A 25,113-nucleotide genomic window follows, 5' to 3' on the forward strand; every position below is an offset into this window, starting at 1 on the left:
AATATTAATTCGGGTTATTCGGGCTCGGGCGGCTCGGTTAACGGGGTTTATGAGATTAATATAAACTACGTAAAAACAACAATACCAATTCCCCATCATTAACAAGTGATTCAACAAGTTGATAAACAAACTAGACCATAAAATAACATCAAAAGTTTATATCACATTGTAAAAAACAGCAAGATGATTCAACAAGTTACAAAATATCAGACCACGAGCTTAGTTTTTAAACTTCTACTTGCTTCATGCTTGCTGCCCCCGTCGCCATGTTGACAAATAATTGCATTGTTTCATCGAGGAATATAGTTGACAGAGCACGGTGGGTCGGTGCCTAACAAGTTCATACAACACTTTCACTAGCTTCTCAGAGCCACCTGCAATTTCACACAAACTTAAGGAATTAAAGATGCAACTTCTTCAAATTATTTATAGGAGCAAAGTTAAATGTTCATGCAATCATGAAAATGAATACAACAAGTGATTAAGCAAATAGATGTTACAATCATGCAAATTTTCCTGCATATGCAAATGTTCTAACTACATATACTATTCCATGTAAAGTAGCATAATGAATTTATGATCTTCTTGGGGGTGAAGTTGCATAATTGCATTCATGGTGTATTAGTTGCAATCACACCAGATTTTGGAGATATATGAGATCAAAAAAATGTACCAAAGGTAAGAGGTTAAGAGCTAAATACTTCAATACTCCAAATAGATCCACTTACCTGCTATTTTAATGAACCAAAAGTAAGAGGCTAAGAGCTAAATACTTCAATGCTCCAAATAGATCCACTTCAATACTGCAAATAGATCCACTTCAATACTGCAAAAATGTACCAAAAATAAGAGGCTAAGAGCTAAGAGATTAATCCTTAAGAGAGACAAAAATTAAACTTTGAAGAACAAAAATTAAAACTTACCTGGTATTTTAATGAACAGCTTAAAATAGATCCACTTCATTAGCATATTCATAATATATACAAACTCCAAAAGCATTCTTCAATTTCCCCGAAATTAAGTGCAAGCGCATCGAATTCTTTTACGACAGAATCGATACAAAAAGTTACAAAAAATCGATATTCCGATGATGTAAAAAGCACAAAACAAATCTCAGCTAACAGTTAATAACGAAATTATAATTGAAGTGAAGAAAAGTATTGAAGAAACTTACTTTAAAATCTACTGGTGGAAGCTCGGAGGAGCTCGACCAGTTCCAACAACAATAGTAGCAGAACAAATGGGACCAGAGACATAACAATCAAAAGCATCATCAATTTGATTGAAAGTTTTGAATAAACCTTTATACTTGACTTTCCACCAGTCTTTCAGGATCACACTCAACTAGGGGTGGGAATCGGGACGGGCGGGTCGGGCTCGGGGCGTAGCAATACTCGGGCTCGGGCGGGTTCGGGCAACTTGCCAAATGACCACTTCATTTCTCGGGCGGGTAAAGTCTCTTCCTCATTCTGCCATTGCCCGCCCGTGCCCGCTTAATTGACTGTGTACTTCGGGCAACGGGCGGGCATATCTCGGGCAGCCCGAATGGCCTTTAAGAAAGTGAAGTTTATTTATGTTCATGCCTCTAAAGTCTAAAGGAAGATTCTTAGGTCAATCCCAAGTGTGAAGCCCAATCCTAAGAATGAAGCTAGCACTAGGCATGATGTTTGCTTTACATAGTTGTAGTAGAAGTGTTGAACATACTTATAAAAACTCAAGCTTGTTTAATTCCTCACAATGGACAATGTTGTACTATGTTGAATCTCAATAATATGATTTTTCACTCTTTTTGTTTAGTCCCACATTGAAAAGTAACAAAGTTGAGGAGAGTTTTGAGTTTTATATCTAGGCGCATAATGACATGTCTCGACGCTTAATGACAACATCCATGTGGCTGTGACCTTTTCGAAACTCATTTAATATGTCGTACAAAGGCAAAGTCTCTGGAACCCTGGCAAAGCAAACATGTCTCGAAACGTCACTTTGTATGTTCAATATGTAAATTCAACGTTCATGCCTTCATGGTACATGTTTATTCTCAAAGAATCAGTGTTAAGGTCAAATTATGCATTATACAAAGTAAGAGATCCATCTCAATATAAGAATATTAAACGAAAAAACTAATCCAAAAATAACTTCCTCGATAAAGTAATTCCACTAGCTCATTACAGAGTAAAGTAAAAGAAATTTTGGATTTTAACATATGTATCTCATTTTCAAAAATCTTAACATACATATGAACTGCTACTGATCACTTAATTTGGTGGAATTTGGTAATTTTTGGTAGAAATAAGGCAAAATCTCAATTTCATAGGTTTAGGTGTTGAGAGAACACAAAGTGTTTCTGAAGTTACATAAGATACTACAGAAGTGCATAAAGTTAATTCAAATAAAATTGATAATAGTTACCAGAATAAGTCCAGTTATATTTGTAGGTTGCTCATAGTAAACAGGTAATCTGCTATGGCCTTTCTCCAAAATTAATCTCATCAAGTCCCTGCACAGGTATACATATAATGCATCTTACAAATACGATTTATATACATTTTTCATCAATTTTGACTAGCTCTTTGCTTGTATAAGTCTATGGGTTCCCTCATCAAAAAAAAAAAGTCTATGGGTATCAAATGTTGTTTACCATAATGATAAGGACCAATTGACACCACTTTAGGCTGAAATGAATTTTATTTTCTTCTTTGAAGTAACTTGGCAACTTCAATATTATTGGTGCAAACTTATTCTTTAACTCCTCCATTGAAGGGTTAGTTGCTTTAAAATTCTACATTGAAGGCAGTAGGCTTGATTTAAACCACAAGGTTAATATGTTGAACATACTTATAGAAAGTGAAACTTCTTTAATTCCTCACAAATGGACAATGTGGTACTATGTTTTTTCTCAAAAATATGAGTTTTCCTTTTTTTATTTAGTTCCACATGGAAGAACAACAAATTTGAGGAGAGTTTTGAGTTTTATATGTAGGTAGGTTACTTGGGAATTCTTCACCCATACACTAGTTGTTGGGTGCTAAACTCCCCACTAGGGTAATAAATGAGCGCTAATCGGGGGGGCCTCGGGCGGGCAGTCGGCATAAGGTTCTTACCCGTGCCCGCCCGTTGTTCCCAACTCGGACGTGCGGGTAGAGCCCGATATTGAGTAACGAGCCACGATTTATTATTCAGGCTACGGGTACCCACGACGGGTTCGGGCCCGCGGGTTGAATTCCCACCCCTACACTCAACTCTAGCATATCAGGGCTCAAAGAACTTCTATAATCCCCAAGAATCCTCTTTCCACAAAAGAAAGCAGATTCCGAGGCCACGGTAGAAACAAGGACAAAAAGTATGTCTCGGGCAATCATAGATAGAACAAGGAGTCGCTTCTCATTCTCCAACCACCAACCAAGAGTTTTAAAAAGCTTCATATTCTCAAGAATTGGTTCGGATTCAGATTTATACCTGGCAAGCTCCTCAGAGGCTGCGGCAATAGAATCCCTTCTACCACGTCAGATGCTTCTCCAAAAAGAACCACGACTTGAAGAAGCTTTACCAACTACAAAAGAAGAATTACCAGAAGCGGGAGTACTCCGACACAATGGTGAGCTAGCAATCGAAGAATTCAATATTTCTTTCATAGACTAAGTGTATTCTGCAAAGAGTTCTTGAAGCTTGCCGTTAATCAAAATTGATAAACTATAGGCAGAAGTCTCAAAACAATACTCTAACTCCTTCAATACCAATTCAACCTTTGACTTAACCCTAGGGTCTAAAACACAAGTTATCCTAAACAATACAGGAATGTCTCCCCAATATTTAACAAATTTGGCTTCCATTGCCTCCTTAACAATATCACGAAATAAAGGGTTACCCCTATATTCCTTAAAAACATGCCCAATATCGAGTAAATGTTCAAGCACCCGACTGGAAGTTGAAGGAGTTGAAGGAGATGTCCTTCGACCAAGGTGACAATGCGAACAATTTGTCGGATAGGACAATTGATGTGGAAGATCATCAAGTCCGATTGATTTAGGGATCGTAGAGTTGTAGCTAGAGACCAACTACGATCGTCGAATTACGAAGTAATTCGCGGCTAACTTCGATCGGATCCTACAACGGGTTACACATAAGAGTGACAAATTGATCTAGGATATGACTAGTGGGAGTGAGATATAATCATGGGAGTGTCCCATAAACATATCTCATAGGCCTAAAAAGGAATTAGGCAAAGATAGTACAAAAAGGCCAAAAACAGGGTTTTTGGGCCTAGACCGGTTCGGGTACTTCTAGGACTCGGATTGGGCTGAATTTTGGAGGGTTAGTTGCTGATATAATAAACATTATATCTGCCAATTTTCGTGGTGTTTGGGCACCTCCTACTTAGGGAATTGAGAAAATACCAATAGTTGCTATTTTCGACTATTTCCCTAAATCTTATTCTAAAGGGTGTTTTAGGAAACCTAAAAGGAGGTGGATTCTTATTAGGGTTCTATATAAACACTCTTAGGGCAGAGAATAAGGTGTGGAATTTCTCTCTAAGCTTTCTTACTCTACCACATCAAGTAGAGAGGAGAAAGTGAGCTAATTCCCATTAACTATCAATCTAGTCAAAGAAGAAGGTGTTCTTCTTTTCCAACCACCATTGGTGTGCTAGCTATACAACAAGGTGGGAGATCAAATTGATTGCTCGTGTCCCAAGTAGAGGAGCTACACTTGAAGCTCTTGGTCTTCTTCAATCAATTCAACTAGTTCGAGGGAAAAGCGATTAAGGTAATCTACTATCTCCATTAGATTAATTACTAGTTTTGCATGTGATCATGGGAATACTAGTGTAGACATTAGATGTCATATTTCCGCTATAAACACTAGTAGAAGGGTGTAAATCCCTACAGTGGCGTCAGAGCCTCTTGCTATTAACTAGTTTTTGCTAAGAATCGAACTAATTCATATGCTTGATAGTTTGAAAATTGAGTTTATAAAAGTATTTTAAAAGGTGTTTTAAAAGGTATTTTTAACTCATAATTTGATAGGATTCAATAAATTTTCAAATTGAGAATCACATTGATGATTAAAAGTGTTTTAAAAGTCTCAATTTGATTGAATTTCAAACTAATCCATGCTTGATTAAATTGATAGTTATGTTTAAAAAGATTTTAAAACATAAAATTTGATTAATTTTGAATTGGATTCAAAGATTTTTCAAAATTGATTTCAAAATTGTTCTTTGAAAAATTTCAAAAACCTAGATTTTGATCCAAAATTGGTTTGATTAAGAGTTGTTTTTAAGTTTTGGAAACTTTTGAAAAACAAAATTTTGGAATTTTAGAAGTGTTCTAAAAAGAGTAGTTTTGACTTTAGGAAGCTCTCAAAACAAACTTGGAAAAATTTAAAAGTTTCTAAAAGTTTTAAAAAATTTTTTAGAAGTGTTCTAAAAGGAATTTCAAAAATTTAAGAAAAGTTTTAAAATTGGAAAATAGCAACTTAGAGTTGCATAAGAAAAAAAAAAAAAAAATTTCTTTTTGGAAACTAGGGTTTTGAAAAACCCTAGTGTCCGGCCAGGAAGCTTCCTGGCCGGACCAGAAGCTCCTGGATGCGTCCTCTGGACGCGTCCAGAGCAGCTGCTGAGACGCGTCTTGAAGACGCGACCAGCAGCTGCGACAGAAGCTTCTGGACGCGTCCAGAGCAGCTACTAAGGACGCGTCTTGAAGACGCGTCCAGGTCGCGTCTAAGACGCGACCAGCAGCTGCGAAGGAGCTTCCTGGACGCGTCTAGGACGCGTCCAGACGCGTCTGGGAGGTTCTGGGTGTCTCGGACTAGTCCGAGACACCTAGTGCTGGTCCGGTCCAGTACCAGACACGTCTAGGACGCGTCTGGTACATGGACTAGCGTCCTGGCTCCGGCCAGGACGAGACCAGGCCTCGGCCAGGACATGCCGGCCCTATGGGCCGTGCTATGTCCGGACCTTGTCCGAGCCCCTTTTGGGCTTGGGCCGGGACTTGTCTAGGACTTGTCCCGGGCTTTTTTCGAGGCTTTTCGGACCACGAAAAGGGACCATCATTCGAGTGGGAGTTTTTGCCAAAATTTTTTTCCGATTCCAACCAAATAATTCCAAAATCAATCCGGGCCATCCAAGAGCCCAAAACGGATTTCTCTTTAAATTGATTTATGAAATCATTAAGAATCGAACCAATATTTTTTCCGAAATTGACCCGGGCATTCTCGAGCCCAAAACGGAGTTTTTCTAAAAGATGATTTTAATCATAAAACATAAAACCGGAAAGCACCATTAGTTGAATTCTTCGAATTTAGACTTAAGGTCCGCAATGTGACATGTGATGTCAACAAAAGTATCTCCCAAGATAATCATGCATATATAATTCTTAGCTTTGATATATTATATGATTGCATGTGATGTGAATGCGGGAAACTAGTATGGCCATAGATTTATTTCCTTGTTCTTGTTTTAAGCACGGATGGGTGCATGCTTTGTAATTAATTTTAATTTCAAGTTTATACGATCTGCGAATCGTTAGAGTCTTGTAATTAGAGTTTAGGGTCTATGAGTCCATTGAAGAAACTCGAGGATGAAATCCAAAGGCGAGTGGGAGAAATCAATGGAGGTTCAAAGATGGCGATCTAAGACGAACCAAAAGGCGAAACAAGAAGAAAACCAAGGGTGATTAGATCTTCTAGGTTAGGGACCATACTAGGATCCATGTCTGCTTGATTTACTTTCTCGCGCGCATTTACTTACTTATTTACGCTTTATGTCGTGGATGTTAGTTAGGCTAAATAGTTCACTATAACAAACGCCAGACTAGCGTAAAAGTCCCCAAAAGTAATCTTGAGTAATCGCCTATCCAGATTAAGACACTCGTTGCGCCCTTGTTCGAGGAAGGTGGGTCGGCCTTCGCAGAGTACCTCCTCTACCTTGGGACAATGCGGGTAGGTCTATAGAAGAGGCCTACACGTCTAAATGGTTCTACTCAACGAGATCAGCAAGAGAGTCTTGGATACTCGAGGCAAAAGGATAGATTAGTCATTCATTAATGAAATCTATTAACCAAGAGTCATAAGGTATGATCAGTGAAGGAATTCACTCACCCGGAACGACGGAGTCAAAGGGTAGGGCCTTCGTCCGCTTTACTTCGAAGAACTGGGGTCTTGGAATCACTTATTCAATTGGGGACGATTTTTATTGAATAATGTGGGAAAACTAATGTTTTTCAAAAACGATAACGAGTTTTAAAACTTTGTCATTTCTTTATGTAGTTTTAAGATGACACAAACGATTTCAACATTGAATCACACCTAAGGGAGGTGCTGATCCACTTCCTAGAATGGAAGAATGAATCCGAGAATAATTCTCAGATTCAAAAGGAAGGTCACTAGAATACCCAATCCCAATGTTGACTCATACAAGAGAAGGTCAAAAGCCATTTGCAAGCAATCGTATAACATTCTCTTTGGAAGAATAATGAATGCTAGCATAACCATTAAGACAAACTGAGGAAGAATTTCCCACAGAAGTCATAAATGGAGAGGTACGAGACCTCCAAGGCAATCTGAAAGTCATCCTAACGGAAGACAACAGAATACATCTATCACCCAATTCAATATTGATTGAACAAAGATAGATAAGACCTTAGATGAGTCACTCAGGTTGTTACAAACAAACTGAGCAGAACATACGGGAATATCCAGTCTAAGAAAGGTTCTTGAGATTTGGTACAAAGAATCTAAGAAATAGATTCAAAAGGGCAAAAGGATCAGTCAAGTGAGACAAACATTTGATCAAAGAAAAGCAGCTACCGAGTACATGATCAAGAGTATTTCTCATTACTGTGAATGTTTCTGAACAATGGCTAGACCATTTAAAAGGAAACTACCTTTAGCACCTGGAGGACAAAAGGAATGGAATTATGAATTCCGATTCCGTATCCTTGTTAACAAAGTTAAAAACAAGTATCGTAAAATTCCTTCATCAGGTATTTAAGACCAGATGAGCGGCTCAGTGGGAGCTCAAGGAAATCACATACTTGACTAAAAGAAGTAAAGATCCAAGAGGGAGCAGAAGCAGTAATGCTAGGGATGCTGAAAGGGATCGAAGTCTTCTTTTAGACACTGATCTAGCTTAGAACTTAATAGTGATTATTTTGTTCTTCTAGAAACGTCTGATGTTTTAAACCAGTGATAAAATTAACTGAAGGTTAACATTGATAATGGCTAAAATCAAGAGATTCAAACTCATTAAACTTCAGCATTGTCAATTGGGTCTTAAGGACTAATTGACAAAGTCACCCTTTTCAAAAGGCATAAAGACTAGTAATCTATTAGGACTCATACGGTGTTATGCAGACCTATAAGTTTACTTGCAGAAGCTAACGAGAGAAACTTCAAATACGTACTCTGACAACTTCATGAAGTATGGAAACGTACAAATCATAAAGTATAAGTCAGAATGTTTGAAAGGTTCAAACAAAGTACAAACCGAAGTAAAGAATCACTTTGACAAAATAGTGAAAACTTGAGTCAAACACTTGATAACCATCAAAGGAGTTGAGAAACAGTTTCCCAACTCTGCTCCATGGAACACATCCGACGGATGGTGGATTCAGTGGGAGCAATCGAACATTGCTATGCATAATTCGATCAAAGATGGGTTTAAGCCAGTCTTCCGAATATTTTGGGACATATTCTATAAATGATTGTTTTCACACTTACCAAAATTCCGTCTAAAGCTAAATTTGTAAAAGCATTACAAAACTAGCTAATATCTAACGCAATTTCTTTTTTTAAAAAAAAAAAAAAAAAAGAAATTTGGGCTTCTTCCATAACCAATCAAGAGAACAAAGTGTTTGTTGCTCATGATAGTATTCTTCTAATAATTAGCACACCTAGTAGTCTGGGAGAAAACACTAATTATTACAAGAATAAGTGGGAGAAAAGTACAAGTCGATTTAATTCGATCATGAGAAAAATCATGGAGGGTCATGAAGAACAATCATGAAACTTGTACAAGTCGATTAAATTCGACCAAGAGCAACAAACTGCGACTCCTTGGAAAAGGAAAGGTTAAAGATATAATCTTATAAACCCACCGCACAAAAGCGAACGTCATTCGCCGGAGAACTCTCAAAACAAGTGAAAGTGTCTCTAAAGGAATATCTCAAAGTAGTTGAGAAAATTCCAAATTGTTGTTCAAAAGCCCTAAAAGGTCAAATCTCAAAGACACAGAAAAATAAAGGTTTTTTCTGAAGAGATAAAAGACCTGCGCAGAAACGGAAACTGACTCTAGATTTTGGCTAGAAGCCAAAATCATCGTGGAATCCATATCTCGTCAAGACATGAAGCTTGATAATTTAAGTCAACAGAAGACCTAAATTGGTTTTCCAAAGTAGAAAACTGAGAAGGATGGAAACATTCATGTTTCCCGAAACTAGACAAGAAGAATAAGATTCTTTCAATCAAGTTATGTCCACAAGCATGCTTCAGAAATCTATCGACGGATTAAAAGCACGCAAGAGTTAGAATCTTCGATTCAAAAGGCAATCAGAGAAATTTGATTCTTGGAGAATGAAGAAAATCTTGAATCACGAGTTTCAAGAAGGTAAGTGGGAGTAAACAAACCTTCCGGGTCCATATGCATAGTACATATAAAAGATTGAGTACGACATAAGGTGTTGTATAACAGTAACGAACTGACTCAATAAAGGACCACACACAAAAGGATAAAATGCCATTTTGGGCATCTGAAGATCTATAAGCATAGATCAAAAGGGTGATAGGATTAGAGAGACTCAGTACGCTGAGATGCTTGAGATCCGAAACAGAAAATCTAAGACTCGGAAAGTCTAAAAGAATTTCGACCCAAAAACTCATGACAGAGGGCGTTGCAAAACTCGGAGTCTAAAAGACACCGATGAGCTAGCACGCATGAGAGAGACATTTATGTTCGAAAACATAAAGTCAATCATGTTGGACATGATTAGCATTTAAACATCCGAATTCGGATTGGAAAACCGAAACACTACTTAGTACATCCTAGAAGGACAAAGGATGAAGTAGTACAAAGTTGAACATGTCATCGTAGCAAACTTCCAGACATGGAAGGAAAGTAGGCTAAAAGTGTTTTAAGCCGGGAACTGTTGCAAATACTACACAAAGAATTAAAGGCCTTAACTCTAGTAAAGATTACTAGATATTATCAAGGTTGAAGATAGTAATCTTCAAATTAATTGATAATAAGCAAAGTTTAAAACCGACTACCACGGTAGTCAAACTAAACTGTCACCTAAGACATAGTATGAGATTCATACACAGTCTAAGGCATGAGGTATAAATTTTAAACCTCGACAAGTAAAACTGAGTGGGTAAAAGGAGTTTTACGGAAGAGGCTCAGATTTACAACTCTCGTTATCAGAAATAATAAGAATTATTTCACCAGTCGTCTAAACTTGGTTTAGTGTTTAAACGACAGTCCATCGATAATAAAACGTTCCGAATAGGTTTGTCAGATACGTGATCTGATGAATGAAACCCTATTAAGTGAACTTGGAATATTTATTATCAAAAATCCCTGGTCCAGGTCATTGCATGGACAACAATGACTCACGAAGACTAGCACGGGAGTCGATGGGATAGCGCAGTTTCATGGGCTATATGAATAGTATATTCTATTGGACTACGTGGGTGTGTAAAAGGTTTATACACTGGATAACCCTCAAATGAGAAGTACATCACTCGTGATGAACGTCAATACTTCTCATAAAGACAATTGGAGAGATTCCTCAAAACATGAGTGCTCCACTCATCTTATGTAAGGAATGCCCGACTTTGGTTCCGTTAAACGCCGCGCCGTAAAAGGAGGTTATAAAGACGGATACTGGGAAGGACAGGATAGACATGAAGTTAAGTGGGAGCGCAAGAATGGATTGTGTCACCCTAATCACATTAGGTACAAAGTGTCTCAAGGCCACTTGATGAGTAGCAACTGAAAATGTGTGGCCGCGGTCAAACGGATTAAAAGTTAATCGTTTGTCTTTTACAGTTGTACTCGGATATCAAGAAAGTCTGAAAGATGTGACGTATCAGATGGGATACTAAATTGACACGGGAATCGAGGCATTGCACTTGATCTAAGTCCAAGTGGGAGTCTGAAGGAGTTGAAGGAGATGTCCTTCGACCAAGGTGACAATGCGAACAATTTTTCGGATAGGACAATTGATGTGGAAGATCATCAAGTCCGATTGATTTAGGGATCGTAGAGTTGTAGCTAGAGACCAACTGATGGGCCTAAAAAGTTACCTAAATAGGTCTACACCCGCAAGTGCACGGGTGTCAAGTTATAGTTTCCGGTAAGACCGGTTCGTTCCTCAGAGACTAAGTTAAACTAAATTCTAACCTTAAAACTATAGAGATTTAAAAATTTGATTTTTGATTTTTTTAACGATTAAATAACAAAGTTTTTAAAATAACGTAAATAAGTAATAACGGAGAACGGATGAATGGAGGAAAAGTCTAGGGTTTTGAATCTATTTTAATCATGCATAAACATCGATTTAAATCTATTACCTTTTGGTGACTAAACTAATAATCAATTCTTAAGGCTTCTAACTATTATTTATCAACTATCAAGTATCCAATATTAAAGAACCTAATCTAAATATAATGGATCAAGACTAACGAAGTATAAATAATGAAAGACTTAAAAAGAAATTGAAATAAATCTAAGCACCTAAGTTGTCGAAATAATCATAATAATCATGCATAATACAAAAATGTCATCAAAACCCTAAACTAAGTGTTTAGCTACTGATCATAATCATGATGGGAGAGATAAAAAATTAATAAAATAAATTAAGGAAAGATAAGGAATCGGCAAAGAAACAACCTTTTTCTCGCGATTTTCCCTCTGCGCAGCCAAACAGACCCTTAAGGAAGGGATTTTTCTTCTGTTTTTCCTGTTTTCTGCCAAACAGACCCTTAAGGAAAATGATTTTCTCGTCTTCCTGGAAACGATTTCCAGGTGAGAAAATAATTTTCCTTCCCTGGTTCTTCTTCTTCCTTCTCTGTTTTCTCTTATTTTTCTTTCCAAACTTCTCTCTTTCTCTCTCTAATGAAGTTATGAACACTCTCTAACAGTTATAACCGAGTATGATGAAGAAAGAAGAAGAAGAAGATGATAATGGGGATTTATAATTTTTATTCAATCTTTCTCTCTCTACAATATTTCTCTCTCTCTCTCTCAACTCTCTTAATCCAATTCTCTCTCTTTCTCACTAAGATAGGAATCAGAAGAATTAAAATGCGAAAAAGAAACAAAGACAGAAGAAAATTCAAACTCTCCTTCTCTCTCTAGCTCTCGGCTCTAATAATGGCCGAGCAGCTTCTCTCTCTAAACTTGTTTTCTCTGTTAATCTGTTTCTAACTGTGACAAAATGGATTATTTTGGTCCCAGCCGAGAGATCATATCCATCCTATCTCTCTGTTTCTTATAGCCGAGATGGTTTATCGAGAAAAACTAAACCAGCCGAATAGAGAAACAAAATAATCTCCATCCGACCAGCTTCCTATCTTTCCTTCTCGGTCTAATCTTTCTTTCCTTTCTCTCTTTTCTTTCCTTTCTTCTCTTTTCTTTCCTTTCTCTCTTCGTTTAGACAGCTCTCGGGTATAATAAAAGGAGGAAAAAGATGATGACGTCAGCTGACGTCATCGAGTCGGTTCGGGCTGTCCGGGTCAGGCGTATCTCTTGGTGTACCTCTAGACGTGACATAAAGTAGCCCGCGCATTCCCTGATCCATTCGATTTCTTGCCGGATGCATGCCACGTGTCCCTCTTGACTTTTAGTATACCCAAGTTGACCCGAACTTTGACTTGCTCTAATTTATTCATCCGGACTCCGATTTGACTTCCGCTTTCGCCGATGGATTCGTATTGGACTCTACTTTCACATGAGCACTAATATTGACCAGAATACCCTTGTCATCAAAATTACCAAAATGCCCCTCAAATATGTCTTGATCACATGTTTCCGCATCGAACTCCGTAAACGAGACCTGAGAAAGAAAATCAACCAACTCATCAGAGTAACCGCTCGAATTGGACTAACTAACCCGAGTTAAAAGATTCAGATGAGACATTTTCATGTCCCATCAAACATCCCCAAACTTAGATTTTGCTAGTCCTCGAGCAAAAATAAAACTAAACCCAGTTCACCACTTTCGTAGGGACTCACGATTACACTTAGCACGTGCAACAAGCCGTTAAACCTCTAGGTTACCCCTAGAGGACGAGTTTTGTCTCGTGAGGGTTTGCAGTGAATTTACCCACAAAATTCAAAAATTTCAAAAATCCAGAAGGGTCTAAATATGGTATGGACTAAAAATGTTTATCCGGTAAATTTTCGAAAGTCAATAGAAATGAAATCAAAGTTGACCAAACCATTCAAATGCTAAAAATCCCTTCATTAGTAATCAAGACCTAAAATGCACATGACCAGCCAATATGAGTATCACTTCGGTTCCAAACAGACAAGACCTCGATTACCTTCTCAATACATTTCGCCTCGACTACTGCCTCACGGTCATACACTCAAAAATTTAAGTCACTCAGAAATGGTTCGCTCAATGTGCGAGTATGAGTATGAAGGAAAACTCAACACATTACAAAAGACGGACTGAATTTTTGGTACACGACTGATCTCATAGAACGGAAACAACCACTAATACGGAATGGGGAAGCTAACCAACTCTTCTCACCTGATCAGCTATCTAACAATGCTTCCTAGAGGTTAATAGACTATAATGATGATGTTACTAGAACTCCTGAGAACTCGACGTCTTCAAATCTTCAAAAACTACTTCAAGGGATAAACACTTAAACAAAACTACATAAACATTTTTTCTTTTTTTTTCTTTTCTTTTCTCTTTTTTTTTTTTTTTTTTTTTTTTATACGACTCATAATACAAATACTACTTTCTTCATATTATTCTTTCCTTGGTAATATTCTCTTCATTTTGCTTCATGCCTTATTCTCAGAGTTCTAAATGATGAGGTTCCTATCTTCCTCTAGTTGACACTGTTTTCAAGTTTCCAGACTACAAGAGAAAGGTTTACTTCCTGATGACATCCCTAGTGGTTGTAAAATTTGAACTCAAGAGATCAACTGAGCTCTAATGAATGTTGCGAGGTTGAGTAGCTCTTCACTCTACTCGGAGTCAACGCAGAAGAGGTCACTCAAAGCAAAAAAGAAAGGTTCAGAATCTCACATAGGTTAAGTCTCCACTAATGATCGATTCAGTTCTCTTAGAAAAGTCTACTCTTCACCTATCTAACACTCACATGGCTAGTGCACAGACAACTTCAAGACTCGAAATTCGTGGAAAAACCTTTAGCAAACGGATAATCTGACAAACTAGACTCTATAACTATTAACAAGCAAAAACAACTAAACTCACATTTTCAATCCAAAAATTTTAAAATTTTGAAAAATTTTGAACCCTTTTGAATTTTTGAAACTGACTTAGCAAAAATTCATTCCCATCCCCAAACTTAAACCGAACATTGTCCTCAATGTTCTGAAGATTATGCAAAAATAAAGGGTGAAGGGAAAGATATTACCAGATTCAGATGTCCCATGCATGGGTTGCCTCCCAGAAAGCGCTAAGTTTAACATCTTCAGCCAGACGATTCAGATGTTTCAACAAACCTTAAGAAACAGCTCCATAAACCAATAGGCGAAACATCTGAGGATCTACCCACAACACGAAGTGTTTAGTGAATGATAGTCTCACACTTGTGTAAATATGCAACAGTGCCTGTGAAACTACCGTGATCAGAGAGGAATCCCCAAACTTAGACGACAAAAAGGTCGTTAAGTTTGGAAATGGACTAGCAGAACTATAGTCCTGATAGAAAGGATCTCTGTAGGGAGGAGAAACCAAGTGAGAGATTGCACAAACTTCCCAACATGCTCTCGATGGAGACAATGCAAGAGGATCTTGAGGACTATCAAAGACGTCTATACTTAGACTAGCGGTTTCCAAAACAGGTATGTTGGGTACTTCCAAAGGAATAACCCAACCATCCAACTCTAAGTCCTCAAAAGTCGGTTTAGATAAACCTTCTATGCTCTCTCTTATCCCAATGTAAGCAGGGTCCTTAAAGGCATCTAGATCTTTACCTAAGTCAAGTGAGCTAATGGTCTCATTCAACAAGTCAAGTAGCCATGACTCATCATCTTTGGTTGTGGAATGGCTCTCAAGTTTATCCACATGAAAATGGGATGAAGGTGTTGACGTCGGAGATAACACAACCTCAACTTTTTGCTCCTCCAAAAGGGGCACAAAAGTCTCCTCAGAATTAACAATGGGTTCACACGGGGGTTGTGTCTCTACGATTGACGACGTAATTGGTTCAGACACCAACCATGAGCTAGATTCCAACATGTTATCCATCTCATTAATAATACCCTCCTCATCTAAGCTCAAAAGGGCTAATAGAGTTTCTAAGGGATCTCTCGACTGAGTCGTTGGTAATCCATCTTGAACTAATAACTCTACCAAGTTCAACCCACTAAACTCATCTATGTCATCCGGATGGAGTCCAGCATTAAAAATATTCATCTCCACCGTCATATTCCCAAATGACAATCTTAAAAGACCACTTCTACAGTATATGACAGCATTTGATGTAGCTAAAAATGGTCGACCTAAAATGACAGGGATTTGACTCTGAGTATCATGAATAGGTTCAGTATCTAAGATGATGAAATCTATAGGAAAGATAAACTCACCAACTTTTATCAGAACATCCTCTACTATGCCACGTGGTCGCCTGACAGACCGATCTGCCAACTGAAGAACTACAGAAGTAGGTTTTATTTCTCCTAAACCTAACTGCAAGTACACAGAGTAAGGGAGAAGGTTGACACTAGCACCTAGATCTAACAAAGCTCGTTCGATCTTATGGTCCCCTATAGTGCAAGGTAGTGTAGGGCTTCCTGGATCTTTGTACTTAGGTGGAAGGTTTTGCTGGATGATAGAACTCACTTGTTGAGTCAAGAAGACTTTCTTATGCACATTCATCTTACGCTTTCTAGTACATAAGTTCTTAAGGAACTTAGCGTAAGCTGGGATCTGTTTAATTGCATCTAGTAATGGAATATTGATGTTGACTTGTTTAAATATTTCCATTATCTCCTCGAACTGAGATTTCTTCTTTGGTTCTACAAGACGCTGAGGATACGGGGCTCTAGGAATGTAAGGCTCAGGCACTACAGGTGGTTCCTCAGACTCAGGAGCCTTCTCGGGCTCTTCACTAGGGACTCTGGTTGGCATAGAAGACGGTTCATGATCTATTTCACTATCTTCGGGAACACCTACCCTATTATCAATCACCCTACCACTTCTAAGGGTGGTTACTGCATTGGCTTGATCCATTGGTTGTTTACCCCTTGGGTTTGGTTCTGGTTGACTAGGAAACCTACCCTGTTCTCTCTGCCTAAGGGCTTCTCTAAGTTGACCTACCTAGGTTCTTAAACTAGTTACAGCCTGGTTGGTCTCTTGTACAGTCTGGTTAGTCTGTTGTAAAGCCTGGTTGGTCTGTTGTATAGCCTGGTTGGTCTGTTGTGTAAAATCCATATGGGTTTTAGCTAATTGTCTCATGGTTTCTGCTAAAGACTCATCGTTTTGAGAAGGATATTGGGTACTAGATTGACCCTGGTTTTGAGGAAAAGAATCCCTAAGAGCATTAAACCCAGGAGGGTTCATGGAACTACTAACCTGACCCTGATTTTGACCCTTGGACCAAGCAAAATTGGGGTGATTTCTCCAACCCGGATTATAAGTGTTCGAGTAAGGATCATATTTCTGACGGCTATCTTGCCTAGAGTTTAGATACAGAGCATTAGCTTGTTCTTTTTCGTCAGAAACAAAGAATAGGGTACACTTATTCCCTGTATGAGATGGGTCTCCACAGACGGAGCACGGATAAGAGATGGATTCATTTCCAACACTCATGATCTGAGTGGGATCCTCCCTAACTGCTTTAGGTTGACCAAGCTCTAGGGCTTCTATCCTTCTCGTCATGGCGGCGAGTTTAAGTTCGGACTCATCAACTCTATAGATGCCGCCTTTATTTGGAGTAGGATTTGCCCTAGTAGGAGGTCCTCTAGAAGTTTCCCATTGGTGGGATTTCTCAGCTAGATCTTCTAGAAACGCCATGCAGTCATCGACGGATTTATAAGTAAATCCGCCACCACAGAATGACTCTACCATGGATGTAGTGGGATAGTTTAGTCCGTCATAAAGAAATTGGACTAGTCTACTCTTTTCATAACCATGGTGTGGACACTGTAGTTCCAGTTCTTTAAATCTCTCTAGATATTTGTAGAGAGACTCTCCTTCTTGTTGCACAAAATTATTAAGACTTTGCCTTAAAGCGGTGGTTTTGTGCTTGGGAAAGAATTTCAGAAGGAATAAACTGGTTAATTCTTCCCATGTGGTGATGGAATGAGGTTGTAAGGCATACAACCAAGATTTTGCTTTCTCTCTCAAAGAGAAAGGGAACAACCTAAGCTTCACTATTTCATCAGACATATTGGGGAATCTTATGGTCCCACAGATTTCTTCAAAATCCCTAACATGGTGGTAGGGATTCTCGTTCTCAACTCCGCGAAAGAGTGGGAGCATTTGGATAATGCTCGGCTTTAACTCAAAGTGAGCCGTGGAGTGGGGTAACTGTATGCATGATGGTTGAGATGTTCTAGTAGGGTTCATGTAATCCCTGAGTGTCATAGGTGGATTTCCATCCCTGGCTTGGTTTAGATTTTCACCCATAGTGTCACTCAAAGAGAGATTGGCTAGAAGATTACTTAGATGGGTTTCTCTACTGATGAAACGACCTCTCTTATCACGATATCTATCGGGCATAAACTAGAGCCCAATGACCAAGGATATTCTCAACAAAACTTTTTTTTTTTTTTTTTTTTTTTTTTTTTTTAACCAAAAACCGGGGAATCACTACGAAGACCCTAGAGGAAAGCAAACACAATCAGTCTGACTCCACCAAGCAACCTAAACAGAATCTAGACGAAAGACAAGTTGGTCAGATTTCCCTTAAAAATCTAGACAGCTCCTACTTCGTTACAAAGCTTGAACTATAATGTTTATGAGGGTTACTCCGTCCAAGTACTACGATCAAACAACTCTTGGAGACGACCAACGATAAACGTTGTGATAGCCGTCCAACCTGGTAACGTTTCCTCTTCTCGAGGCGACCTTATAAAGAGTTGAATGAACTTTCCCTTTAGGAATGCCCAAATAAAAATTAAGTCCCTGAATTGTGTCAAAGATCCTATGAGCTCGTCACCTTAGGGGCTGATGTCTAAATCAAATTTTAGATTTTAAGTGAAGTTTGGGATCGTGAATGTTGTTACCTATTTGGGCAAGAGAACGGTGATGAAATCCGTCTCCTATCTTTCAATTGGGTTATTGCCCTTACTAGAATGCTTACACTAAGCAATTCGATCAAAACAATTAGGCACACAAAACACGCAAATACCCACTGACAGGGGCTTCGTGGGTGATTAGAGAAATTACCTCCCGTTCCAGACGGGCGATGACCCTTGCAGACGACCCGGGCCACTCTCCCCTTGAGTGTTCCAACCCGAGGCTTCGATTTTTTTTTCGGTTACAATTTAATAAGCCCTCCAATTTAGGGTCAAAACTTTAATACCAAAAATAAAAACTAGAAAGTCTAAAAAGTCTCTCTCTCACCAAAAAAATAAAAAATTACTAAAAATGTAAATTTTCCTTCTTGAGCTCCTCTCCTTGTTGCGCCTTTTCCTTCGCTCCTTAGCGTTCTACACACCAAAAAAGGAAAAGCAAGTCAAAGTGTCCAAAAATAAAAACTTACCAAAAATAGAAATAAAATTAGATTCAATTCAAACTAAGTCCCCGGCAGCGGCGCCAAAAACTTGATGGGCCTAAAAAGTTACCTAAATAGGTCTACACCCGCAAGTGCACGGGTGTCAAGTTATAGTTTCCGGTAAGACCGGTTCGTTCCTCAGAGACTAAGTTAAACTAAATTCTAACCTTAAAACTATAGAGATTTAAAAATTTGATTTTTGATTTTTTTAACGATTAAATAACAAAGTTTTTAAAATAACGTAAATAAGTAATAACGGAGAACGGATGAATGGAGGAAAAGTCTAGGGTTTTGAATCTATTTTAATCATGCATAAACATCGATTTAAATCTATTACCTTTTGGTGACTAAACTAATAATCAATTCTTAAGGATTCTAACTATTATTTATCAACTATCAAGTATCCAATATTAAAGAACCTAATCTAAATATAATGGATCAAGACTAACGAAGTATAAATAATGAAAGACTTAAAAAGAAATTGAAATAAATCTAAGCACCTAAGTTGTCGAAATAATCATAATAATCATGCATAATACAAAAATGTCATCAAAACCCTAAACTAAGTGTTTAGCTACTGATCATAATCATGATGGGAGAGATAAAAAATTAATAAAATAAATTAAGGAAAGATAAGGAATCGGCAAAGAAACAACCTTTTTCTCGCGATTTTCCCTCTGCGCAGCCAAACAGACCCTTAAGGAAGGGATTTTTCTTCTGTTTTTCCTGTTTTCTGCCAAACAGACCCTTAAGGAAAATGATTTTCTCGTCTTCCTGGAAACGATTTCCAGGTGAGAAAATAATTTTCCTTCCCTGGTTCTTCTTCTTCCTTCTCTGTTTTCTCTTATTTTTCTTTCCAAACTTCTCTCTTTCTCTCTCTAATGAAGTTATGAACACTCTCTAACAGTTATAACCGAGTATGATGAAGAAAGAAGAAGAAGAAGATGATAATGGGGATTTATAATTTTTATTCAATCTTTCTCTCTCTACAATATTTCTCTCTCTCTCTCTCAACTCTCTTAATCCAATTCTCTCTCTTTCTCACTAAGATAGGAATCAGAAGAATTAAAATGCGAAAAAGAAACAAAGACAGAAGAAAATTCAAACTCTCCTTCTCTCTCTCTAGCTCTCGGCTCTAATAATGGCCGAGCAGCTTCTCTCTCTAAACTTGTTTTCTCTGTTAATCTGTTTCTAACTGTGACAAAATGGATTATTTTGGTCCCAGCCGAGAGATCATATCCATCCTATCTCTCTGTTTCTTATAGCCGAGATGGTTTATCGAGAAAAACTAAACCAGCCGAATAGAGAAACAAAATAATCTCCATCCGACCAGCTTCCTATCTTTCCTTCTCGGTCTAATCTTTCTTTCCTTTCTCTCTTTTCTTTCCTTTCTTCTCTTTTCTTTCCTTTCTCTCTTCGTTTAGACAGCTCTCGGGTATAATAAAAGGAGGAAAAAGATGATGACGTCAGCTGACGTCATCGAGTCGGTTCGGGCTGTCCGGGTCAGGCGTATCTCTTGGTGTACCTCTAGACGTGACATAAAGTAGCCCGCGCATTCCCTGATCCATTCGATTTCTTGCCGGATGCATGCCACGTGTCCCTCTTGACTTTTAGTATACCCAAGTTGACCCGAACTTTGACTTGCTCTAATTTATTCATCCGGACTCCGATTTGACTTCCGCTTTCGCTGATGGATTCGTATTGGACTCTACTTTCACATGAGCACTAATATTGACCAGAATACCCTTGTCATCAAAATTACCAAAATGCCCCTCAAATATGTCTTGATCACATGTTTCCGCATCGAACTCCGTAAACGAGACCTGAGAAAGAAAATCAACCAACTCATCAGAGTAACCGCTCGAACTGGACTAACTAACCCGAGTTAAAAGATTCAGATGAGACATTTTCATGTCCCATCACCAACTACGATCGTCGAATTACGAAGTAATTCGCGGCTAACTTCGATCGGATCCTACAACGGGTTACACATAAGAGTGACAAATTGATCTAGGATATGACTAGTGGGAGTGAGATATAATCATGGGAGTGTCCCATAAACATATTTCATAGGCCTAAAAAGGAATTAGGCAAAGATAGTACAAAAAGGCCAAAAACAGGGTTTTTGGGCCTAGACCGGTTCGGGTACTTCTAGGACTCGGATTGGGCTGAATTTTGGAGGGTTAGTTGCTGATATAATAAACATTATATCTGCCAATTTTCGTGGTGTTTGGGCACCTCCTACTTAGGGAATTGAGAAAATACCAATAGTTGCTATTTTCGACTATTTCCCTAAATCTTATTCTAAAGGGTGTTTTAGGAAACCTAAAAGGAGGTGGATTCTTATTAGGGTTCTATATAAACACTCTTAGGGCAGAGAATAAGGTGTGGAATTTCTCTCTAAGCTTTCTTACTCTACCACATCAAGTAGAGAGGAGAAAGTGAGCTAATTCCCATTAACTATCAATCTAGTCAAAGAAGAAGGTGTTCTTCTTTTCCAACCACCATTGGTGTGCTAGCTATACAACAAGGTGGGAGATCAAATTGATTGCTCGTGTCCCAAGTAGAGGAGCTACACTTGAAGCTCTTGGTCTTCTTCAATCAATTCAACTAGTTCGAGGGAAAAGCGATTAAGGTAATCTACTATCTCCATTAGATTAATTACTAGTTTTGCATGTGATCATGGGAATACTAGTGTAGACATTAGATGTCATATTTCCTCTATAAACACTAGTAGAAGGGTGTAAATCCCTACAGAAGTTTCATAATTCACACCAGAAAAAAAAATTAGTCGCTTCACAAAAAGGCATAAGAAACTTGCATAAGAGTTCTGCATACATCCAATCTTCTTCAATCAACATATGGACATGCTCTATCAAATAAGTAGAATTCTACCGGTGTTTAACGTCAAGTTGTAGCTTTTTGGGGGGAATTTCAATTGAAACACATAAAGCTCAATATTGTCCACACCGAACACCGGAGACCATGATGTATTCGATATTGCTTTTCAAATGACAAGCATGTCCTTTAATTGTTGAACTCTTAACCCATCTGAAACAACTAAATTTAAGATATGGCAGCAACATCGAACATGAAATATATCACCATTGAGTCGTAGATTAGGTAGCAAATTCTTTAACTTAGAAACGGAAACAGTGTTCGCACTGGCATTGTCAAGAGATAAACAAAATACCTTGTGAGAAATTTCCCACTCACAGAGTTTATCAAATATCAGTTGAGCACTGTGTTCACCAGTATGAGTTTTATCTAACAAACAATATGCAATGATCCTCTTTTGAAGAATTCAATCAAAATTGATAAAGTGTGCCGTCAAGGCCATATAGCTCAAATTGGATTTCCAAAGATCAAATGTTAGAGAAATCTTTCCTGAACAATCAAGTAACATTTTCTTTACAATGACTTTTTCATCAGCGAACAACTTAAGCAACCTATTTCTCACTGTTCCACGAGAGAACAGTTTGTAGGACAGATGAAAACTATTAGTAATAACAAACTCAAGAAACTTATCTTCTACAAAGTGGAACAGAAGCTCCATCATAATAGCCAACTTTATCATATTATCACGAGCACGTGTAAAACTATACTTAAACCGATGTAAGACTTCCCAATTGAGTTTGGGAAATGGTGGACTGTTTCAAATCTACCTTGTGCTTTTTCAAACAAATTTCAGTGTGCCTAACGAAACGGTTAGTGTCATTCTTAGATTTGCAAATCTTGCTGTCACCATAAATTTTACATTGAGCAGCTTTTATAGTTAACCCAACATTATATGGATCAGGTATCTTAACTATGTCCCACATTTCCCAGATTTTGGCAGTCCTCTTCCTCTTGTTAGTGATCAATTCACCTTCTTCAACTAGTTGTTCAGTAGCTGCTGGAAGAGGGAAACAATCAACAAGAGGAAGAGCACCAGCAACCGGAGGGACTTCAAGCAAAGGATCAGTATTTTAATTTAAATTGTTTATTATATGATCTATCATTAGATGAGAAGCTATATCAACTTGATCCATCTGACCTACAACAAACAATTTGAACAATTAAGGAGAGAATACAACTCTAAAAGCCAATTATGATAAACCCACCATCAAAATGTCAGATTTATAAGTCATTTAAACAATTGTTTGCCACTACACACTAGAGATCTCATAATAAAAATGTCAGATTTATAAACCAAAAAATCAGGATAATAAATATAAAAAAACAGAAAAAGGTACCATAATCCATAAGCCATACCTGGTATGTATCTGGATAGTCGAATCTTTGATATTTTTCGAGAATTAAAGGGGCGAATCCTACCTAGATCGTCTGTTATAAGTCATTAACAAAAAAAGTTATTAGATTTGTAAAGAAAGATACCGAAAAAAATCATCTATGCGAAGAAAGTTAAGAAGAAAGGGTATCATACTACCATATACCTTATATATGGTTTGATCTTTGAATACTTGATCTTTTGGGAGAAGTAAAAGGGGTGACACCACAAGCTACCTACCGATAATCAGAAATTCAATCCACCATTAGAGTTTGTTAGGACAAATTTATGAAGATAAATATGAGTGTAGCCTATATAAAACCCTAATGGAAGATTGAGTTTGCTTCCACAAATTAACTGTAATGGTGTTAATATTAGCTAAAACCTATAAAAGATGGAAGGAGTGAAGGAAGATGGAGGGAAGGAGTAGTTAGAATCAGAAGGTGGAGAAAGAGTTTCTTGTACGAAACTTAATAGGATTTATATACAACCCTAAGAAATAATCTGACGGTTATAGCAAAGGGTCATTTAATGGAGGGTCAAGATGGATGTCCTTTGGTGTTTTAAAGGGGCAAAGGTCAAAAGAAATTTTCTAGTGTCTATTGCCCCATGTGAAAGGCTACTTAAAGGGGATGGGTAGGTTCACTGGGTGAGTTAGTGGGCGGATCCATGGACGGATATAACAGGTACCGGCTGCGGGTGTTTTCTTGGGAGGGTTATACGGCTGCGCGAGTAGAGGTTTTTACCCGAGCCCACCCACTAACACTTAGCCGGACTCGGGTGCCCGTAGGCAGGTGCGGGCTTATGGGCAGTTTTCCCACCCCTAACTCCCACGCTTGTTTACAACCACCTCCCAAGCTCATTTGTAACCACCTACAAAACTTGGTTACAACCACCTTAGAAGGCTTGAGATCAATTCTCTGCCTTTTGACATAAGATTTAAGGTTCGTTTATACATGAAAATAGAGTGGAAAATTCCGTTTTCCCACGAAAATGTATTTTCCGCCGTTTGGTTGGATAAAGAGATGTGTTAAAGTCGATTTCTCTTTGAAAAAAAGTGTGAAGAAAAGACGAAAATTTTTACCACAAAAAAGGTGGCATTACTCACTCCTAATTTTGCGTCATCTCTCCTCACTCGTGTCTCTCACGCTAACTTTCTTCTCATCCTCTCTTTTCCCTTGCCTCAGACAAATTTCTCCCCATCTCTCTACTATTCTCTTTCTCTGCAAAAATAAGACTTTAAAATTTCATGATTCGAATTGCTCTATATAGCTGGTCGGTCTCTACATAAATAACTAAAACAACAACAAAAGTCAACAAAGATAATAAGATTCAAAAGACACCAAATAGAGACATCCTAGCAAAATATTTCATCTTCATCTCTAATTCCCACACAAATGAAAACTAAAACTTATTATGGAGGAAGTAGTTAGACCCCAACTGCAAGAAAAAACCGATTCATAGAGACAAAAAATGAGAGGATTAAGACGATGGTGAAGGGAACCTGAGGGTAGGAATATGAAGCAATAATTAGACCGTAATGACAAACAAAATCCTCTCTATCAATGACTTAGAGGTGCAGAGGATAGAGGAAGTCATTTTCCTTTACCATTTTATCTTTTTTTTTTTCTTCGATTTGTTCCCTAAGAACCCTAATGGCAAGATTTTCCTTCGCTCTAATGAAACCTAATTAAAAGAGCAAATGTAAGAGAAGGTTGAGCCTATTTTGAGATGTTCCAAAGGCACCTGATGTTTTTTCATCAGAAGTCCCTTTAGGTATGTAAAAAAGCACCAACAAAAATAACACCCAACGCCTTTAGAATTTTCCCTCAGACTTCCTCACACTTGCCAAACAGTAAAAAAATGAATTTTTGATACAAAAAAAAAATGTTTCTTTCCTACGAGTAAAAAAAATATTT

General features: G+C 38.0%; 1 long non-coding RNA gene across 1 annotated transcript; it reads right to left on the minus strand.

The window, feature by feature from the left end:
• Window positions 1–70: 70 nt before the first annotated feature.
• On the minus strand, window positions 71–23,553 carry LOC147548786 (uncharacterized). The gene is made up of 6 exons (XR_015238519.1): window positions 23,361–23,553; window positions 21,680–23,250; window positions 3,234–3,918; window positions 924–1,339; window positions 729–826; window positions 71–374 (listed from the first exon to the last, which is right to left on the minus strand). It is a non-coding gene; the product is annotated as an uncharacterized LOC147548786 (long non-coding RNA).
• Between the last annotated feature and the right edge of the window lie 1,560 nt (window positions 23,554–25,113).

The sequence above is a fragment of the Eschscholzia californica genome, unplaced genomic scaffold (assembly GCF_041429995.1).
Source record: "Eschscholzia californica isolate CP2 unplaced genomic scaffold, dmEscCali1.0.p SCAF_3, whole genome shotgun sequence".
NCBI classification, from domain to species: Eukaryota; Viridiplantae; Streptophyta; class Magnoliopsida; order Ranunculales; family Papaveraceae; genus Eschscholzia; species Eschscholzia californica.